Source organism: Canis lupus, chromosome 16, assembly GCF_011100685.1.
Source record: "Canis lupus familiaris isolate Mischka breed German Shepherd chromosome 16, alternate assembly UU_Cfam_GSD_1.0, whole genome shotgun sequence".
In the NCBI taxonomy this organism is placed as follows: Eukaryota; Metazoa; Chordata; class Mammalia; order Carnivora; family Canidae; genus Canis; species Canis lupus.
This window is the reverse complement of record NC_049237.1, coordinates 38129766-38151342: the sequence shown is the minus strand read 5'-3', so window position 1 is coordinate 38151342 and position 21577 is coordinate 38129766. Positions and strand designations below refer to the sequence as shown.

The 21577-nt window shown below is 36.2% G+C and overlaps 1 pseudogene; it reads left to right on the top strand.

The window, feature by feature from the left end:
- The first annotated feature begins 9092 nt into the window (after positions 1-9092).
- Positions 9093-11412, top strand: LOC106559840 (annotated as a pseudogene).
- Positions 11413-21577: the final 10165 nt, after the last annotated feature.

Sequence of the window (21577 nt, the reverse complement as noted above, 5' to 3'; positions counted from 1 at the left end):
CATGGGGAATTAAATAATGAATGCATGTAGATTATTTAAAAGGTGCTTGGAACAGAGTAGATTTTTACTTTATTACAAATCTGAATTTGCTACTCCATGAGACTTCACTATTTTTGGAGGATTCATTTGATGAAAGAATGAATGCTTTCAATTTTTTTTAATGACTTCCTACCTGGACTCTGAACTCAAAGCAGATGCCCTATTATGCATACAGAAGGCATAATGACATATCCTGAGCTTGGGCAAGAATAGCTCAGGATAGTATTTCCTACTAGAAATGGAAAATAAACATGGTTATTACATTTGGAAAGATTACCATAGTTCACAAAGTTTTTCACAATTACACACGTCTTTAATAAAATATTTTTTTCAGAGACATTGGATTGTATATAGAACATAAATATCTAAGATATAATCCTTATGAGGTACCTGGGTGGCTCAGTCATTAGGTGTCTACCTTTGGCTCAGGTCATGACCCCAGGGTCTGGGATTGAGCCCACATCAGGCTTCCTGCTTAGTGGGGAGCCAGCTTTTCCTGCTGCCTCTACCCCTGTCCTTGCTTGCATGCTCTCTATCTCTCTCTCTCTCTCAAATAAACAAGTAAAACATATATATCCATATATATATCATATATATCCCTATATATGATATATATACATATGATATGTATTATATATATCCTTATATTCTGTGGTTCCCAAACTTCTTTAATCAGAGGATCCCCTTTTCGTGAAATATTTATTAACAACTGAAGGAATACTCCAGTGTTTATCTGACATGCTTTGAGAAATGCTTGTCCAGGACATCAATCAAGCAGCTATTTAGTGTGTACTTAATATGTGCGAGGACACAAGTTCTACATACTTGGGATGTAATAGTGAACATTGCAGACAAAAATTACAACTTTGAAGGAGTTTTCATACTTGTAAGAACAATATTGTTTAAATACTGAAGACTTTTGAATACTTGATACCTAATACTATGCATTGAGTCCAATTTTCTGCAGTTTGATAGGAGTGTATAATTTTTAATTGAAGTGAAGAATAATGAATTTTACTTTGAGGATTTTTTTAAAGATTTTATTTATTCATGAGCGACAGAAAGAGAGAGAGAGACACACACACACACACAGAGGCAGAGACAGAGGCAGAGGGAGAAGCAGGCTCCATGCAGGGAGCCCGATGTGGGACTCAATCCAGGGTCTCCAGGATCACACCCTGGGCTGAAGGTGGTGCTAAACCACTGAGCCACCCAGGCTGCCCTGAGGATCTTTTTAATGTTATCCTATTCTTAAGAAAAATAGAACAACCCTGGCACCATCAAAATTTCAAAGCTGACATTTAAAATCGGATCTTTTAAATAAATTTAAAAAATAAAATTGTGATTTTTCCCCAAAATGTTTATTTTAGAAAAAAATTGCCTTTTAATCCTCCAATGTATTCAATGTATCAATAATACCAAATTAGAACTTCAGTTAACCTACACTAAGATCTTCCTCTCATATTAATATTTAACATAATTTTAAAGTAAAACTCTAAATAATGATAAGTAACATAAATTAACAAAATAAAAGGACATCATTCTTGTGCCCTTCTGTGTTTCTTCCCCCAGAGTGTCTTGTTTTAATTTTTTCTTTTCATTTATACATTCAAACATTTTCTATTAATATGTGTCCTACTATTGTCTTTCATAATCTTTGATACACTTTTTTAAAATTTTTATTTATTTATGATAGAGAGAGAGAGAGAGAGAGGCAGAGACACAGGCAGAGGGAGAAGCAGGCTCCATGCACCGGGAGCCTGACGTGGGATTCGATCCCGGGTCTCCAGGATCGCGCCCTGGGCCAAAGGCAGGCACCAAACCACTGCGCCACCCAGGGATCCATCTTTGATACTCTTGAGAATCATTCCAAGTATTTTAAGCATTTTTTTCATATAGATTTTCTAATGTTTAATGTTAAACAGAGTCACTTCTTCCTTTTTAGAGAAAAGCATTTTATATAGGTGAGGGAAATGACAAAATGGATCCACAGCTTTAAAAATCTCAGAAAGGTAGCTCTCAAAATATACAACTTGCTAACAAGCATAAAAATGAAGGATATGCTAAAAGGTCATTTCCACTCTAAGCTTTCATCTGTTCAAAGACTAGCCCCGTGGGAACATGGGGTGTCTTAAAAGACAATAATATTTTGATGATTCCAGGAGTTAGACTGGAAAGGCAAAAAACCTAGGAAACTGCAGTTTCACACCAAATTCACATGGAAGAGGAATTAGAGACATGTGTCAGAACCAATGCAATGTCCTTAAAGCATGGAGATACAAGTTTATTAATAACACTAGGGGCTCGTATTTTCCAGTATGTGGAAAGAAAGTCAATTTAGAGGAATGTTCAACAAAGTGATCAACCAATGCCTGATTTACTGCATTTCAAATCTATTTGATCAAGAAAGGATTTGGCACAAGACTAATGTGTGCATGTGTGTGCATGCCTGTTTAAGCTGGCTAACTAATTCATTTATTTTTATGTTGGAATATTTTCATTTGACTCTATTTAAGCCAGGGAAGGAAGGAGACATAAAAAGAAATGGAACTCTTCAAAAGCAGTGATAGTTATTTTTTTGAATCCCCCTACAATATCATTTTTCCAGTAAATAGAAATGAGAATGTACCAGCTGAGGGTTTCTGTAGCCTGGGTAGAGAAAACTTAAATGAAAAAGTATTGAGTCACCTTCCTTTGAGTTGTATGTTGAAGTTATTTATATTCAGTTACTGCCCTGTATTCAGAATCAGCCTTTTATTTGAACTGTATTCATCACAGAATTGTGATGGCCAAAGTTTTCTTTTTGTATCAAAAATGGCATGGGGCAGGGAGAGACCATAGAGGAAAGTGTACTCTTCCAGGGCAAAAAATATCTACTCTGCAGGAGGAAATCCCACCATGGGTTATTTATGGTTTTCCATTTAGCATTTCTCTGCACTCTTCTTTTAAAAACCTATTTATCCCTAGATAGAGTTACTCATGCAGACTATAAAATCTGAGAGTGGATGAATTTATGGGATCTGTGTGGGGCAGCATTGGAACACAGAACTAAAACACATAGGAACAAATGACAAAAACAGGGGGAAAATATCAGAAATAGAAAGTAGAAAAGCAGTAGACAAGAATTTTATTATTCCTAATCCTGGCATGTATCATTTCTTTAATTAACTCATTGTATAAACTCATGAATGTCCACATTTCCCCCTCCCCCAAAATGAAAGGTGAGATCTCTGTAACCCCAAAGATCATTTTCAGCCAAAAATGTTATGAAATCAGTTTACTTCCTTATATTTCCTGGTTTGAATTCTGCACTGCTCTAATTCACTCTATGAGTTCAGGATGGATGGTTATATGTGTTCAGGTGTTGCCCTGAAGACAGAGCCTGGCGCAGATAGCCCACCAGAGAAGAAAGGTACAGAAATGGCTCCTTACCTCTAAAACTGAATGACTTAAATTTTGTTACTTTACTAAGAAGAAAGGAATATATCATTTAGAGTCTACTAATAAGCAGGAAGACATACCCTTCAAGCATGTAAAAATTCCCTAGTGGCCTGAAAAAGTTACTGCAGGGTCTAAAGACAGTTTTTTGTTTTGTTTTGTTTTTGTTTTTTTTTTTAATGTTAATGCTGTTTTATTATTTTAACTTTTAAAGAATAACCTAGAAACAAAGTAGCCATTACAGTCATTGAATAAATTGTAGAGAATATCAACCTCAATAAAAATAAAATAATAAGGTAACAATATTGAGAGGAAGAGAAAGTAGGAAGCAACAATGCAGTAGAACAACTGCAAAAAGTCAACACTTATTTTTAGCGATTTAGCATTATTTAATCAACATGTTACTAAATCAAGAAATAACAGTATAAGAAAATTATTTAAAGTCATAATGATAATTACCCCCCAAATTGAAAGAAAGTGGCAAAAATCCTTAACATTTGTTGAATGGGTCTAAGGAATGAAGGGAGAAAATTATTCCTTTTAATTTTAGACCCTTCTCTGTAGTTTCACTTTTTTTTTTTTTGTACACGGGTGTTTAATTTTAAGAAGTTTGGTTCTTTTTTTTTTTTTTTCTCCTCTGAAATTTGAGTTTTTTTTTTTTTTTTTTATTGGTGTTCAATTTACTAACATACAGAATAACCCCCAGTGCCCGTCACCCATTCACTCCCACCCCCCGCCCTCCTCCCCTTCCAACACCCCTAGTTCGTTTCCCAGAGTTTCTAAAGACAGTTTGATACAAGAATATAACATATACACAAGAAGAGCTTGACTCACCGCTTTGTGAAAGGCTGATCAGCATATTTACACAGAGTGCACAAGTGTAAACTAGCTGATTTTAGCTTTTTTCAGTTTTATTGACACAGTTTTCTCCAGGTTTTTCCTTACTATCACCAATTAGAAAACAACAACAACTTGTTCATCTCTCTGAAAAATATAGTTTCGTGTTATAAGGGCAAGTTAAGATTGAGCAGGGTAATGATGACTTTCTGTAAAGCAAAACTTGGGCTAGATAAAGTTAAATAGGAAAGGAAGTTTTTTTTCTTTAATTTATGATAGTCACACACAGAGAGAGAGGCGCAGAGACACAGGCAGAGGGAGAAGCAGGCTCCATGCACCGGGAACCCGACGTGGGATTCGATTCTGGATCTCCAGGATCACGCCCTGGGCCAAAGGCAGGCTAAACCACTGCACCACCCAGGGATCCCCAGGAAAGGATGATTTTATTGAAGGCTATTCCAGTAGGGTAGAGAAGCCAAAGCTCTGTCTGAGCTCAGTTCCACTAAAACAAGGATTGGAGAGCTTTTAAGGCATGAGGTAGGGAGGGGTGGGTGGAGAAAATTGTAGGCCATCTATATTTGCTAGTTGATCTTACCCCCAAAAAAGTAATTTTTTCATATTTTCATGACAATAGATAGTTTTTACAACTTAGAGCAAGGTACAGTGGGCTAGGGTTCTACTGGCCACAGAAGATATGAGAAAGGGTCAAGAAACTTCCTTGATAATTACTTGTGAAAGAGGTAGTTCCTAGCCCTTGAGAAAGACAACCTCAAGTTTTAAAACTGGCAGGAGATGGGGTACTTGGTAGCTCATTCGGTTAAGCCTCTGACTCATGATTTCAGCTCAGGGTCATGGGATTGAGCCCCAAGATGAGCTCCAGGCTCAGTACAGAATCTGCTTCTCTTTCTCTCTGCTCCTCCCCACCCCCAACCACCCTGCTCTGTCTCTCTCTCAAATAAATAAATAAATAAAATCTTAAAAAATAAATAAAATAAAATTGGTAGGTGGCTTTTAAAATTATTTCCATCTGGGGGCAGCCCTGGTGGCACAGCGGTTTAGCGCCACCTGAAGCCCGGGATGTGATCCTGGAGACCCGGGATCGAGTCCCACGTCAGGCTCCCTGCATGGAGCCTGCTTCTCCCTCTGCCTGTGTCTCTGCCTCTCTCTCATTCTGTGTGTGTATCTCAAGAATAAATAAATAAAATTCTTTAAAAAAATAAATAAAAAATAAAATAAAATAAAATAAAATGATTTCCATCTCAAAGGGGCAGAGAAAGAATTTACGATTATTACTTCCCTAAAGTAAATGATCTAAGAGAAGAGAGATCAGGGTTTAGGGGCAGGAAGAAGCCTGTTGATTAGTTGAGCTGAAGGTATTGGAATCTAGTTCAGTCAAACTCCAGATTTTTTCCAATAATGTCTTTTTTCAAAATCTTAGAGTTATAATCATCACTAACATCAGAAACAAGCAAGCTCAGGGGGTTTAGTAAATGCTAGATACTGTACTATGATTTGGATGTGAATAAGTATAAAGTGTGGTTGCTCTTCTCAAGAGGCTTTTAGTCTAGAGCATCAGGGGGAAATTAAAAGATTAAATGATCAATACAAGATAAGTTGGTATATTTTAAATACCTAATAAGAACATTGAGGGTCAACTATAGCCAAATTAAAAAAAAATAAAGCAAGAAAAAGAAAAAAGAAGTATGGCTAGAAAAATCTCTGAGAACTCAACAAGGAAGAGGTGAGTCAGGCATGGAAGTGAGATTGTATACATGTGAGGTTATGTTGAATTAAGCTTTGAAAGGGTATTATTTATGATGTCATAGGCTCTTTATAAATATATACTCAACAACAACAAAAACGGGCCAGATATTCTGGATGTAAGTATAACTGACTCGATTATGGGTTTCAAACTGAGTTCCTGGAACCCTGGAGTTCCATGGAGTACCAGAGCGTCACAGAGGAATTCAGATGGAAAAGAGAACATGGAGTTTTAGTGCTCCTTCCTCACAACATAGTGGCTCGGTTTTCATGTCTTCTACTTGGGGGTGATAAATTTCTCTGGAAAAAACAGATTTCAATGCTTTAAGAAGGAGCTGAAAGCTGTAGAAAACAAAACAAAACAAAACATTCCACGTTGAGGAACAATTATGTGTAAAAATAATCTTTGTGGAGATGTTCACATTTGTAATTATGAACCTCTGCTCTACCTCTTTTACACAATCCTTGCCTTAGGCTGAATAACTAAACATTTTTCCTTAATAATTCATGTCCTACCATGGTATGATGATGCTGTCTTTGGTGGTCTTCTGAGAGGCAGGGATGTGGATAGAGAATGAAAGATATAAGCACAGAGTCTGAAAAATATCAGAGTTATACCTGTAAGTGGGTCATATCCTCAGAGACTTCCAACCCTTATTGGTACAATAAAAGGCAATGGGACCTAGAGAGACCTAGAGGACCTAGAAGTATCGTAATTTAGCAGCTGCCACCCCACCAGCAACAATTCACAACTGATGTATACTCATACACACTTCATATATGAATTGTGCTGCCAAATAAACTGAATATAGTAGAAATGTAGGTTAGTACGATGGGAAGCTGTGATGACAGGGCTGGGGCCCTTGGGTCCATGTGCACTTCTCTAGAAATAAAACTTGATTTTCAAAATTCTCAGTGAGATCTAAAGTTATAGGTAAAGGTTTTTAAAAATAGGGTTGGGTTGTTAATAAATCTACTTATTTTACAATGGTATTTTACTGATATGTCCCAGGGCAAGCAGATTTTGAATATAAGAAGAATTTAGAGAAGAAGAAAAAAAGAATAATGTGGACGCATTGAACATCCCATTGAAAAACTTTACACCTATCCTGACACTCAGACGTTCTCTCAGGGTTTAGGAGAGAAGAGATAAGACAGGGGCAAGGAAGCAAGTTAATCTTCTTTTACAACTTTTCTTTGGGCAGACACGTGACTGCTTTTGGTTTGAATAAGAACCCAGACAAACTGACAAAAAGCCATCTAGAAAAATGATCTCAGGCTAGTTTTATTTTCTAAATTCCTTTCTGTTTTTCTGATTTCTAGTATATTGTTCCTTTCTCCAAAAAAGAGAATGTAAAGCACTAGCTATTTACCAGGAGGCAAAATGAGCAGGTTAATCTCCTTTCTCTCCTGCTTCCCTCCCTTATCCCCAGACTCCTTCACTTTACCTCGCTTCTTTTGTGGGAGGTGGTATATTCCTCAAGCAAACTCCAGGCTAGAGTTTCTGCACTGTCTTCATTTAAGTACTGAGGAATGAAAGGAACACACACCCCAGGAAGTTTAGCATTTTGCCTCTCTTGCTACCAAATATAATTCAAAGCAATGACTGATTCCTAAAGTCTCAGAAGTGGAGAAGCTTTTCAAACTTATGGGTGGCATCTTTCTCTCTGCATCATCATAAACTTCGAACTTTTGCTAAAATTGCTCACATCTCTTGATTAGAGAACTTGAAACTACAGGGCAAATTATGCTTTATCATCTCAGTTTGGCAAAGCCCAGACCCCCTTACATTCATTCAGAAGGGGGTTTCAGACAACTCTTTTGTAAACAATCTATTTTATAGGTGATTTCAATACTATTTGATGTTGCTGGTTTTGTTTCATGGGTCCTTTTTAATTGGTAGTATTTGGCGTCCTGCATTAATTTCCTAATGAAGGTTGCCACTTAAGAAAAATCCAATAAATAATTAACTGGCTGAAATGCAGTTGAGATCTCATTATCTATATGTATTTCAATGGTGCCAGAATTTAGCTTCTGTACAGTGTTCACTTTCAGCAATGCCTTTAAAGGACCCAAGGTGCTTTTCATTTCGGAGTGCTCATAAATGAAGGACATAGTACCCCTCCCTCTGATTTTCTGAAGCATGGAAAAGACAGCACTTTATGTGTGGAGGTAAAATTATACATTCAGAAACAGGATCTTCTCCAACACAAAAGGCATCACTAAAGGAAAAATCATCCCCTGTGGCCTTTTCATTTTGGAGGATTGGATCATGTGGTGTCAACCCTCATTTACTGTCTTTGTAGTGGTCTGGTGGGGTTAGGAATATGCAAGAGATGACTTAAAATAAAAGGAAACAATATTGCTGGTTAATATCTACTTCCTCCAAGTTCCTTTTTGGGTAGGAGATTCTCACAACCTTAAACCCAGGTAATACAAACTTATATAAGAAGTAAGAGAACAGTGAAGAAATTATGAAGGAGCTAAAATAGTAGCAGGCTTTATTAAGCTAAGTCTTTATTCTTTTTAATGTAATTTTTTAAAGATTTTATTTATTTATTCATGAGAGACACACACAGAGAGAGAGGCAGAGACACAAGCAGAGGGAGAAGCAGGCTCCATGCAAGGAGCCTGATGTGGGACTCAAATCTGGGAACCCAGGATCATGCCTTGTCCCAAAGGCAGACGCTCAACTACGAAGCCACCCAGGCGTCCCTAGCTAAGTCTTTCTTTTTAGAAATGGAAGAATCAGGGATGCCTGGGTGGCTCAGCGGAGTTGAGTGTCTGCCTTTGGTTCAGGGCATGATCCTGGGTTCCCAGATTTGAGTCCCACATCAGGTTCCTTGCATGGAGCCTGCTTCTCCCTCTGCTTGTGTCTCTGCCTCTTTCTCTCTGTGTCTCTCATGAATAAATAAATAAAATCTTTAAAAAACTTACATTAAAAAGAAGAAAGACTTGGCTCTCTGCTCCTCTCCATTCGACAGACAGTGCAGTGCCAGCCATGTCCCTGAGACACGATGGTGAAGGTTGGAGTGAACAGATTTGGCCGTATTGGGCGCCTGGTCACCAGAGCTGCTTTTAACTCTGGCAAAGTGGATATTGTCACCATCAATGACCCCTTCATTGATCTCAGTTACATGGTGTACATGTTCCAGTATGATTCTACCCACAGCAAATTCCACAGCACGGTCAAGGCTGAGAATGGGAAACTTGTCATCAATGGGAAATCCATCTCCATCTTCCTGGAGCAAGATCCCGCCAACATCAAATAGGGTGATACTGGTGCTGAGTATGTTGTGGAGTCCACTGGGGTCTTCACCACCATGGAGAAGGCTGGGCCTCACTTGAAGGGCGGGGCCAAGAGGGTCATCATCTCTGCTCCTTCTGCTGATGCCTCCATGTTTGTAATGGACATGAACCACGAGAAGTATGACAACTCCCTCAAGATTGTCAGCAATGCCTCCTGCACCACCAACCGCTCGGCTCCTCTAGCCAAAGGTCATCCATGACCACTTCAGCATTGTGGAGGGCCTCATGACCACCAGCCATGCCATCACTGCCACCCAGAAGACCGTGGACGGCCCCTCTAGGAAGCTGTGGCGTGACGGCCTAGGGGCTGCCCAGATCATCATCCCTGCTTCCACTGGTGCCACCAAGGCTGTGGGCAAGGTCATCCCTGAGCTGAATGGGAAGCTCACTAGCATGGCCTCCCATGTCCCCACCCCCAACGTGTCAGCTGTGGATCTGACCTGCCGCCTGGAGAAAGCTGCCAAATATGACGACATGAAGAAGGTGGTGAAGCAGGCATCAGAGGGCCCCCTCAAGGGCATCCTGGGCTACCCTGAGGACCAGGTTGTCGCCTGTGACTTCAACAGTGACATCCACTCTTCCACCTTCGACGTGGGGGCTGGCATTGCCCTCAATGACCACTTCGTAAAGCTCATTTCCTGGTATGAGAATGAATTCAGCTACAGCAACCGGATGGTGGACCTCATGGTCCAATGGCCTCCAAGGAGTAAGAGCCTCCTGGACCACCAGCCCCAGCAAGAACAAGAGGAAGAGAGAGGCCCTCAGCTGCTGGGGAGTCCCTGCCCCAACTTAATCCCCCAACACACTGAGAATCTCCTGACCTCCAATTTACATCCTAGACCCCAGGGAAAGGGAGGGGCTTGTGGAGCCCTACCTTGTCATGTACCATCAATAAAGTATACTGTACCCAGCCAAAAAAAAAAAAAAAAAGAGAGAGCTTAATAAAGCCTGCTACTATTTTAGCTCCTTCATAATTTCTTCACTGTTCTCTTACTTCTTATATAAGTTTATATTACCTGGGTTTAAGGTTGTAAGAATCTCCTACCCAAAAAAAGGAACTTGGAGGAAGTAGATATTAACCAGCAATATTGTTTTCTTCTATTTTAAGTCATCTCTTGTATATTCCTAACCCCCCCAGGCCACTACAAAAACCTGAAAATTTTAATACTGTAAGGATAAATACAAATGAAAACTAAGAGGCTTAATTCTCCTTTTTTAAAACAAGGGAAGATATTTCCTTCCCTTCCCTATTCTTAGTAAAGTCTCTTCTCTTTTAAATACATAAATCTTTTTGAAAACTAGATAGGCCTTTCATCAGCTTTATGACCTAAGAATGTCTTTCTCAAGGACTTTGGAGCCACTTCTTTGAAATATAAATACCAGGGGAGATAGCACCCCTACCTTCCAGTTTCTCTGGCAGGGTTGGAGCCTAATTTTAGTAAATATGTTGCTCCAAGTTACAAAACTACCCCGGGATCCCTGGGTGGCGCAGCGGTTTGGCACCTGCCTTTGGCCCAGGGCGCAATCCTGGAGACCCGGGATCGAATCCCACGTCGGGCTCCCGGTGCATGGAGCCTGCTTCTCCCTCTGCCTGTGTCTCTGCCTCTCTCTCTCTCTCTCTCTCTCTCTGTGACTATCATAAATAAATAAAAATAAAAATTCAATTAAAAAAAAACAAAAACAAAAACAAAAAAAACTACCCCTGTCATAAAGGTGTAAAGAGTTTGTTTTAACTCTGGATAAAGTCAATTAGCCAATGCAGGTAGTCACTTTAATTGCCAGGTGAATTTAGAATAACCTATACATGACAAATGGTGCTATCAACTTCACTTACTAGAAAACTAGTTATCTTGAAAACATCTATATAGTAGGTTGTATCTGCTTGGCTATATTAAAAGATGAGATGTCTTTCTGTCTTTGCAATGTTTTAGCTGATTTCTTGACATACATCATATTCTGATCTAATACTTATTCAATAATAATACTGTTTTCTTTTTCTGCTAGCTTTTGGAGAGGTTTTCTGGATAGGTTGAAGATTTTATTTTGGATTATATTTCCCCAACAATGCTAACCCATAGTTTATATGAATGGAGATAACTAAAAGAGTCATCAATCATTTGTTTCCCATTGACTAGAGAAGGCAATACTTGGAATTTACCAGCATTCTTATCTTTTGGGATGTTTTCTCACATTTAATTATTTCCTAACATATTTAGGCTACAATGTGTCTTTTTATGCATATATTGAAGTTCATCAAACTATGTGGAGACATTTTCATAGTCAACTGAAGTTGGGTTAGTAATTTTCCTTTGTGACACATTGACACTTAAATCCTAACTGAAACATAAACATAACACTAGAGGTAAACACCATTCTTTTAATCACTACTAATTAACTCTACTCTGTCATTTTCTGAAAAAGATGAATTACTGAAAGTACATCCCGAATTCCAATTAATTTTGTGACTAATTGTTGTTATAACTCTGGATAAATTATGGTTCTGCAGTAAATAGTTATGATTTACAAAATTAAAAGACACTATTGAAAGTGGAGACATAAAAAATAGGCAGAAATTTAAAACTATGAAATATTTCATGAATTTCTAATATACAGATGCTTTATTTACCTAAGTTGTTAAGGTGCTAATCATAATTAATATTAATTGGGTATCCGTGGTATATAGCCTTGCATTGCTTTCTTTTATATTTTCAGCATAATTGTAATATTAGTGATACTTTAAAAAATTCAGTGTTTTTTTCAATGTTATTATGAATATATACATTTCTCCCAAAAGATGTTGCCATCACGTGAAAGAGTTTTAGAATTCTATAGAACCCACCACACATTCTCTTTTGGTATTATCTTTTAACTGATGATGCTCTGGAATCAACTGCTCATTTGTTGAAGCCAAATTAGTCTTTGGGGAACACAAATTCAATGAGGACCACATCTGGCCTATCAGGGGAAACACGGTACAGAATATTACTATTCATTTAAAACTCTTTTGAGTGATACTAAATAATAACACTTTTTAAAAAATCATGTGATTCTTTGACTCTGAAACTGGTAATTCTAATTGAAGACACATAATATCTATGAGTTAGGCTCCCCAGAAGTAAGTTGCAGCTATTTTTTTTTTTGTAGTAGAATGAAGAAATAAATAAAAGGAAAAAATTTAAGAGCTGCAAAGAAAATGGCAGAGTAATCTTGGTCTTCATGTTCAGACATTTGGAAAACGTATATACACATTTGTACAAAATCATATTAAAGAATCCTATGTGCTCCTTATCCAGCATATAAGGAGCTTGCAAGAAGTCATTCCATTCTAACAATAAACAAAAATCTAATTGAATGGAAAAAAAATAAGCAATTTGTCTCAGAACTGTAAGAGAAGGGATAGGTCAAACCAGTGCTTGCAAAATGGTAGAGACAAATAGGCAGATTCAGGGAATCACAACTTGATGGAGTAAAATCCTACATGGAAAAAACTCAATGAGAATGAGTACCAGAATAGGAAACTCTAAACTGTAGATGAGGAATTGCTGAAAGCTTAGTATGGATGAGAAGAAGAGGTAAAAACTCCAGAGGTGCCCAGTCATGCCAGGATGCCCACACACTTTTGTGACTATTACCTCTAGAAAGTTCTACAAGGTTCTCACATTAAATAATGGAAAAAATCCCCTTGGCTTCCAGAAGCAGGGGAGGAAAAAGTAAGTCATTTTGAAATATGCTATACCATTCTGTTATTCTTAACAAGGCCTGCCCTCAAGAAAAAAACTGGTTTACCAGAGACTAATTTTTTGTGGTTTTCTCCAAGCCTAACCAACCTGGGAGAAAGGAAATACTTAATTCTATTGCATTTTAGCCATCCCATCCCACATAGGGGGTTGAGAGAAAAGCACTGGGAAGTATGTATAAAGTTCACAGTCCAGAAGACAGTCTTACTAAGACATGGAGGCCCAATTATGATATTAAAAATGTGTTCCCTCCCCCACACCTTACAATGATATCCCTAAAGGCCAGTTTACTGGAGTTTCTTTTTCCCAGTACATCATGTCTGGCTTCTAGCGTATATTACAAAGCATACTTAAAGACAATGAACACGGGTATAAGATGCAGAGCAGGCATTAAAACTAGACTCAGATATGGCAAGGAAGTTAGAATTAGCAGACTGAAAATTTAAATTATAAGTGTCATGCCAACGGCACTAAAAGAAAAAGTAGACACTATGCCAGAACTGATTTGTAATGCTAGCAAAGAGGCAGAAAATCTTTTTTTTTTTTTTTTAAGGGCAGAAAATCTAAGAAAGAAACAAAAAGAAATGCTGGAGATCAAAAATACAGTAACAGAAACGAAGAAGGATTTTGATGGGCTCATTACTGATCATAACTGAAGAAGGAATCTCTGAGTTTGGGGAAATGTCAAGAGAAACTTCTAGGACTTAAAATCAAAGAGAAAAAAAATAAAACGGAGAAATTCAAGCATTATACAACAACTACAGAAGGGTACATTCCTAATGGGAATACCAAAAGAAGAAATGCAAAAAGAACAGAAAAAGTATTTGAAGCAATAATAACTGAGAATTTCCCAAATTAATGTCAGACATCAACCACAGATCCTGGAAGCCTAGAAAAGCACCAAGAAATCTTGGTTTTATATATTTTTATATACACACACACACATCTTATATTCAAATTTGTCAAAAATGACAAAGACAAATCTTGGAGAAGTCAGAAGAAAAAGACAACTTACTTATAGAGGAACAAAGATGAAATTATATCTAGCTTTTCTTTGGAAGCTATGTATACAGAAGAGACTGGAGGTGAATTTTTTTAAATGTTGAAGAAAAAAACCTCCACCAATCTAGAATTCTGTATCCTGTGAAATTATCTACCAAAAGTAATGGAGAATAAAGTCTTTCTCAGAAAAATAAAAGTTGAGAGAATTTGTTCTTCAAAAAAATATATCTGCCTTATAAGAAATATTACAAATTTTAATATTTTAGTTAAACCTGCCTTGCAAAAAATACTAAAAGTTTTTCTGAGAGAGGGAAAATTATATAGGTCAGAAACTCAAATATATTTACAGAAAAACCATTAGAGAAGATGTAAGTAAAAGTAACAACTTTTACTTCATTTTATTTTTCCCATTCTTAATCAATATAACAGATAATAGTTTACTTAAAATAATAATAGCAACAATTTATTTGATGATTATCACATATATAAGTGAAATGAACTACAGAAATGATACAAAAGATTATAGGGAGGAATTAGGAATTCTTTGTTTTATGAGCTACATATACTACCTGTGAGTTAACATATTATTATCTGAATCTGGACTTGAATTAGTTACAAATATATATTGCACACTCTAGGACAACTACTAAAAATTTTTAAGTATAATTTATATGCTAAGAAAGAGAAAATAATAATATAAAATACTCAAAATGACAAAATGCATTAAAAAGCATGGAAGATAAAAATAGAAACAGAAGAGGACAATGAACAGAAAACAGTAATAAATGTGGTAAAGATTAATCCAATTATATCAATAATTAGCTTTAACAACAATGCCTGAAAACACCAATTAAGAGACAGGGGCTGTCAGTAAATCAAAAAACAAGTCCAACTTTATGTTGTCTATAGGAAATACACTTTAAAAGCACAAGCAAGTGAAAAATAAAGGGATGGAGAAAACCATCTCATGCTAACAATAAACAAAAGAAGAGTAGACATATTAATTGCAAACACAGCAGATTTTAGAGCAAAAAAAAAAAAACAAACAAACAAAAAGAAAAGAAAAGAAAAGAAAAGAAAACCTATCATGAATAAAGAGGAACATTAAATAATGATAAAGGGGCCAATTAATCAAGAAGACAGCAATCTTTAATGTGTATGAGTCTCAGAATGTTGAAATATTTGAGACAACTGATAGAACTGCAAAGGGAAATGGATAAGTCTACTCTTATAGCTGGAGACTTCAACATCTCTCCATTAGAAATAGCCAGATTCAGCAGGCAGAAAATTTGTAAGGGTATAGTTGAAATCACCAACATCATTAATCAACGGCATATAGTTGACATGTATAGGCTACTTCATCCAAGGACAGCAGAACACATTCTTCTCAGTGTCACATAAAATATTTATCAAGAGAGGCACATTCTAGGCCAAAAAGCACATCTTAACACATTTAAAATAATAGAAATCATATGATATATGTTCTCAGACTAAAAGGGAATTAAACTAGAAATCAATTAGCAGAAAGATAGCTAGGAAATCCCCCAATATTTAGAGATTAGATAACAAATAGGTCAAAGTAAAAATCTCAAGGAAATTAAAAACTATGTTCAACTACATTAAAATGAAAATATAATAATGAAACTTGTGGGATGCAGTGAAGGCAATGTTTAGAGGAAAATTTATAACACTGAATGCTTATCAGAAAGGAAAAAAGACTTTAAATCAATACGCCTCCACCTTAAGAAACTAGAAAAAGTGATAGCAAATTAAATCCAAAGTGAGCAGAAGGGAAGAAATAATAAAATAAGAACAGAAATCAATACAATAAAAAAAATCAATAGAGAAATCCAGCAAAATCAAAAGCTAGTTCTTTGAAAAGATCAATAAAATTGATAAGCAAGTGTCCAGGCTAATTAGGAAAAAGAAGAGACAGAGATAAATAGTAATATCAGAAATTAGAGAAGAGACATCACTACAGATTCCACAGATATCATAAGGATAATACATAATAAAATAAATGACTCTATACCCATAAATATGATAATCTAGATGAAATGGATCAATTCCTTAAAAGACACAATCTCCCACAAGTCACATTAAAAAGAAATAGATAATTTGAGTAGGCTTGTATCTATTAAATAAATTGAGTTGCTGACATGTTCCAAAACAGAATGCATTAAGCCCAGATGGGTTCACTGATGAATTCTACCAAACATCAGAAGATAAATGCAGAGGGAATACCACCTAACTCATTTCATGAGGCCAGCTTACTCTCATGCCAAAACCAGGCAAAAACATTGCAAGAAAAGAAAACCATAGGCCAATAGAGCTCATGAGATAAATGTAAAAATCCTCAACAAAATATGAGCAAATTGAGCCCAACAATATATAAAAAGAATTATACACCACAACCAAATGAAATTTAGTCCAAGTATGCAAATTTTGTTCAATTTGAATATTGGTCAATCCATCACATTAACAAGCTAAAGAAGAAAAATCACATGTTTGTATCAGGAGAGTAGAAAAAGTATTCAACAAATTTTAATACCTATTTGTGATAAAAGCTCTCAGTAGAGTAAGAATAGAGGGGAACTTAGTAAACTTGGTAAAGAATATCTACAAAAAACCTATAGCTTATGTCATAGTGAATAGTGAGAAACCAGAGCTTTTTATTAAGATCAGGTACAAGACAAGAATATCCCCTTTCTCGCTTCTTTTTGTCATCATATGAGAAGTCATAGCTAATGCAATAAGATAGGAAGTGCAAATAACAGATACATGGATTTAGAAGGAAAAAATAAATCTGTAGATGAAATGATCATCTATATACAATGCCTAAAAAGAAATATGAAAGAACCAACAAAAGACTCCTGGAGTTAATAAATGATTACAAGAAGGCTGCAGAATACAAAGTTAATATACACAATACCATTTATATTAGCACCCCCCAAAATGAAATACTTAGGTGTGAATGTAACAAAATTTGCAACAAAAAAATGCAACAGAATAGGGATGCCTGAGTAGCTCAGTGGTTAAGCATCCGACTTTGGGTCAGGGCATGATCCTGGAGTCCTGGGATCGAGTCCCACATCAAACTCCCTGCATGGAGCCTGCTTCTCCCTCTGACTATGTCTCTGCCTCTCTCTCTCTCTCTGTGTTTCTCATGAATAAATAAATAAAATCTTTTTTTTTAAATGCAATAGAATAGAGAGCCCAGAAATAGATCTACACAAATATAGTGATTTTTGACAAAGGATCAAAAACAATACAGTGAAGCAAGGTAGTTTTTCAACAAATTGTGCTGGAACTACCAGATATCCAGAAGCAAACAAACAAATAAAATAATGAAAGGAAAGGAAGTAAATCTAGACACAAATCTTGCACCCTTCACAAAAATTAGCTGAAAGTAGAGAATAGGCCTAATTATAAAATTCAAAACCATAAAACTTCTAGAAGGTAACTAACATAAGATAAAACCTAGATGACCTTGAGTATGGGTATGACTTTTTAGATATAACACCAAAGTATGATCTATATAAGAAATAATTGATTGGCTAGACTTCATTAAAATTAAAAACATTTACTCATGAGAAAACAGAGGCAACCAGGATGTCCTTCATGGAGCGAACAGATGGATAGACTGGGGTATATCTAGACAATGGAGTATTGTTCAACAAAAGGGAGAGGTGAGCTATCAAGTCAGAGAGGAACCTTGGATGCACATTGCTAGGTGGGAAAGGCCAGGCTGAATGGGCTGCATATTATGGGTTTCCAACTATGTGACATTCCTAAGAGGATAAGGTTATGTGAACAGTGAGGATTGGTTGCCAGGGCTTGCAGGGAAGGGATGAATAGACTAAGCACAGAAGATGTAGGGGAAAGTGAAGCTCTTCTGTAGGATTCTTTAAGAGCAAATGCATGTTATTGTGTATTTGTTGAGACCTATAGAATGTGCAGCATTGGAAGTGAACTTTAGGTGGTGATGATGTGTCAGCCTCAGTTCAGCAGTTATAACAAAGCTACTGCTCTAATGTCAGCATTTGAACATGGGGCAGGCTGCACATGTGTGGAGGTAGGAGGGCGGATGGGAAATCTCTGTTCCTTCTGCTCCATTTTGCTACCAAGCAAGAATAGCTCTAAAAAATAGTCTATTTAAAATTAAAAATCATATATATGGCCTTCTAAAAGTTCAACTTGCTCCAGAATAAGAGAAACGATGCTTTATCCAAGGAATATATATATAAATACATGTATATGTATATATACATATATATATATATTCCTTAAAATCACTAAGACAATGTTTCAAATAATAATTTCAAATAATAAATTAACTGGAAAAATAAAAAAGTCTAACATTATGCCTTATAATTAGTATCATATTTCAGAGTACAAAATTCAAAAGCACTAGTTTCCAATATCATCTCTTTTTGTTGAGCCATTAAAATTAGATCCTAAATTTATTGCCAGTATGCACAAATTACTCAAAACAGGTATAGGCTTTCTGAAATGTTTGAACAGAAGTTGCTTAAAGGATTTGATTTTCAGTCATGCTGCTGGATAAAATCTCTGACTTTTAAAATGGAATATTAGAAGTCTTTGATCCTCAGAGAATAGAATTTAATCAGATTGAAGCAAGATAACTGTGATGGACAGTTATTTATTTAAGAGCAATATGACTTTTTGGTTTTGATAAGCAGAGTTCCCTCTTTTAATATTAAAGTTGACAACTGAAGTGAACCTACTTTTAAGTTCAGAAGGTAAGATAATGCATTTTTATAGAACCCTAGCAAAGATTTTATGTTTCATACTGGGAGAAAAAAAAAAAAGTAACTAGACCACTTGAATACCAATAAGACCCTATCATGGAGTTGTTTTTAGGGAATTTTAAAACCACTCATTGAGCACCCTGAGGCCCACCAACCTATTTTAACCCTACTTGGTTTCTCAGTATCTCATGAAACACTTGGCTCACAGGATGTGGTCAAGAAATAATTGTTAACAGAAAACAGAGCAAACCAGCAAAAATACAGAGTAGCTGTAGGACATGCCATCTCACAGGGATATATTTTTGTCACTAGAGGTAATAATGAAGCCACAGTTAGGATAAATAAAAAGGTCTGAAAGCAAATACAAATATCAGGTATATCATCCTATGAATAGGAAGGAAAAAAATGGAGAAACAATAAACTATATACTTTTTTAAAAAGATTTTATTTATTTACTCATGAGCGATACAGAGAGAGGCAGAGACATAGGCAGAAGAAGAGGTAGGCTCTCTGAGGGGAGCCTGATGTGGGATTCGATCCAGGACCTGAGCCAAAGGCAGATGATCAACCACTGAGCCACCCAGGTGCCCCTCTTTTAAGCTTTCTATGACGACCGTCCAAGACTGCTTTCCGTAAGGTTTCTGTCTCTCAACAAATAAAGTTGGGCTGAAAGAATCCCCACCAAAGGGACAATTTATAGTTTTTATTTTCCTGATATAACCATAATAACAAAAGTAGTTAAATGGTGATATTTTGCAATATTTTCCTTCCACGTCCCCCAAAAGTAGTATGTGGAAAGGTGTATATATAAGCTGGAGATGAAAGAAACACTGAGGCTCTAGCAAAGAGAAGCCCTGCGTGGCAGCTGGAGGTTGAAGGTAGGACTCTCTCTGGTCTTCCAGCAGCTTTGATGTCATGTGCAAGGTGAAGCTTTTAGAGCTGATTAACGAAAGCCACTTTTGTCAATGCCGCAGTTGTGCTCTCTGGAATATTGAAGACATGTTGGTAAATGAGAGATGAGTCTCCAAATGTGCATACCTAACGCTGTGCATGCAAATGGGTCTGATGTGCCAGGGAGTCTCTTTATGTTTTGTAGTTCTGAAAAATGCCATGCCCACTTTGTACAGAGCTGTCAAGACTGGTTCTTCCAATTAGGCTTTCTAGTTCCACTTCTTCCTCTGAAACTCTCATATCCCTGGAAAATAGAGAAACTAGGTCATGAAAAGTTAAGATTAATAAGTGTATAGTCCAGACTTCTTTTCCACCTCTGATAAATGAGAAATGCAAAGAACATAGCATTAGAAACCTGAATGTGTTCTTTTGTACAAGTTGAGTCATTTACTTCTTCACAAGGAAAATGCAGTCAGTGGCCTGGTTTAGCTCTGTCTCCTACTATATTAAACTGTCTATGGTTCTAGATGTTCTTCACTTTATAAGCTTTTCTTTCAGCTTCATATTGTAAGTCATTTCAACCATCATCTACTACTCTCTCCAAAGTGAGTGTATGTCTGAGATAATATTAACCAGGTTCTCTAAACTCTACATTATATTTACGCCTCACTCCTGCCTTAGTCTTTATATTTATGAAGCTTTCTGTCTATATGAATCAGAAATGTCATAAATGTAGAGAATAGTATTAATTTTGCATGGGACGATAAGGTTCTTTAGAAATATTTAAGAAAGTATCAAGAAACTTCAAGATTAAATCATCAGAATATCTTAGCTATAATTTTACTCTGTAGGGTTTGAATATATTTGTATTTATAAATACATCAAAATTTATTGATTTGTTTTTTCCCCTTTATTATTCCCCTTCAACAAAAATTAAACAGCCCTCAGTCTCATTTCTAATGTTTTGTACTTACTTCTTAGAAATCACAGATTTCTGATTCCCCCAGATGGTTTTACAATATTTCATATTATAGCTAATGTAAAAAAAAAAGTATATGTATGTATATGCAATTAGAACATACTCTACTATCCTGCTGTCATTTTGTTTGACAGATTTTGGGTTCAGATGGATAGTTGTTTTATGTCACTTCTAAAATTCTCAGTAACATATCACTAAATATCACAGTTTGCTAGAGATTTAATAGTGACTTCAGAATAGACAACATAAATACTCTGTTTCAAGAGTATTTTATTTTAAAACTGAAAAAAAATTATACCACCCCTTGCATTCTCACCTTGACATCTCTAAACAAAGCCAATAACACAAGGCTGCTTTATTTACTAGTGACATTCCCAGAAGAGTAAGCATTGGCAAGGTAATTGAGTTCTTCAACTAAAGACAGATTCTGTAGACAAGCGCATATACTCTGTATAATAAATAACTTTTAAAAACAAAGATTGTTTTTTAAATTATATATATGTAAATATTATGTAAAAAATTACCTTTGTAGTCAAATAACCTTTGCATGCATTTTTCTAAGACTACTCTTTTAGAGAAGTTTAAAGGTAACATCAAAATTGATAGGAAGATATAGAAATTTCTCACATGTAACTTTGATTCCACACATGCATAGTCTCTCTTAATATCAACATCCCCCACCAGAATGAAACTGTTACATTAGTGAATTGCACCTACATTAATTCATCATAATCACCCCAAATCCACAATTTATATTACTGTTTATTCTTGATCTTGTACATTCTGTGGATCTGGACAAATATATAGTGATA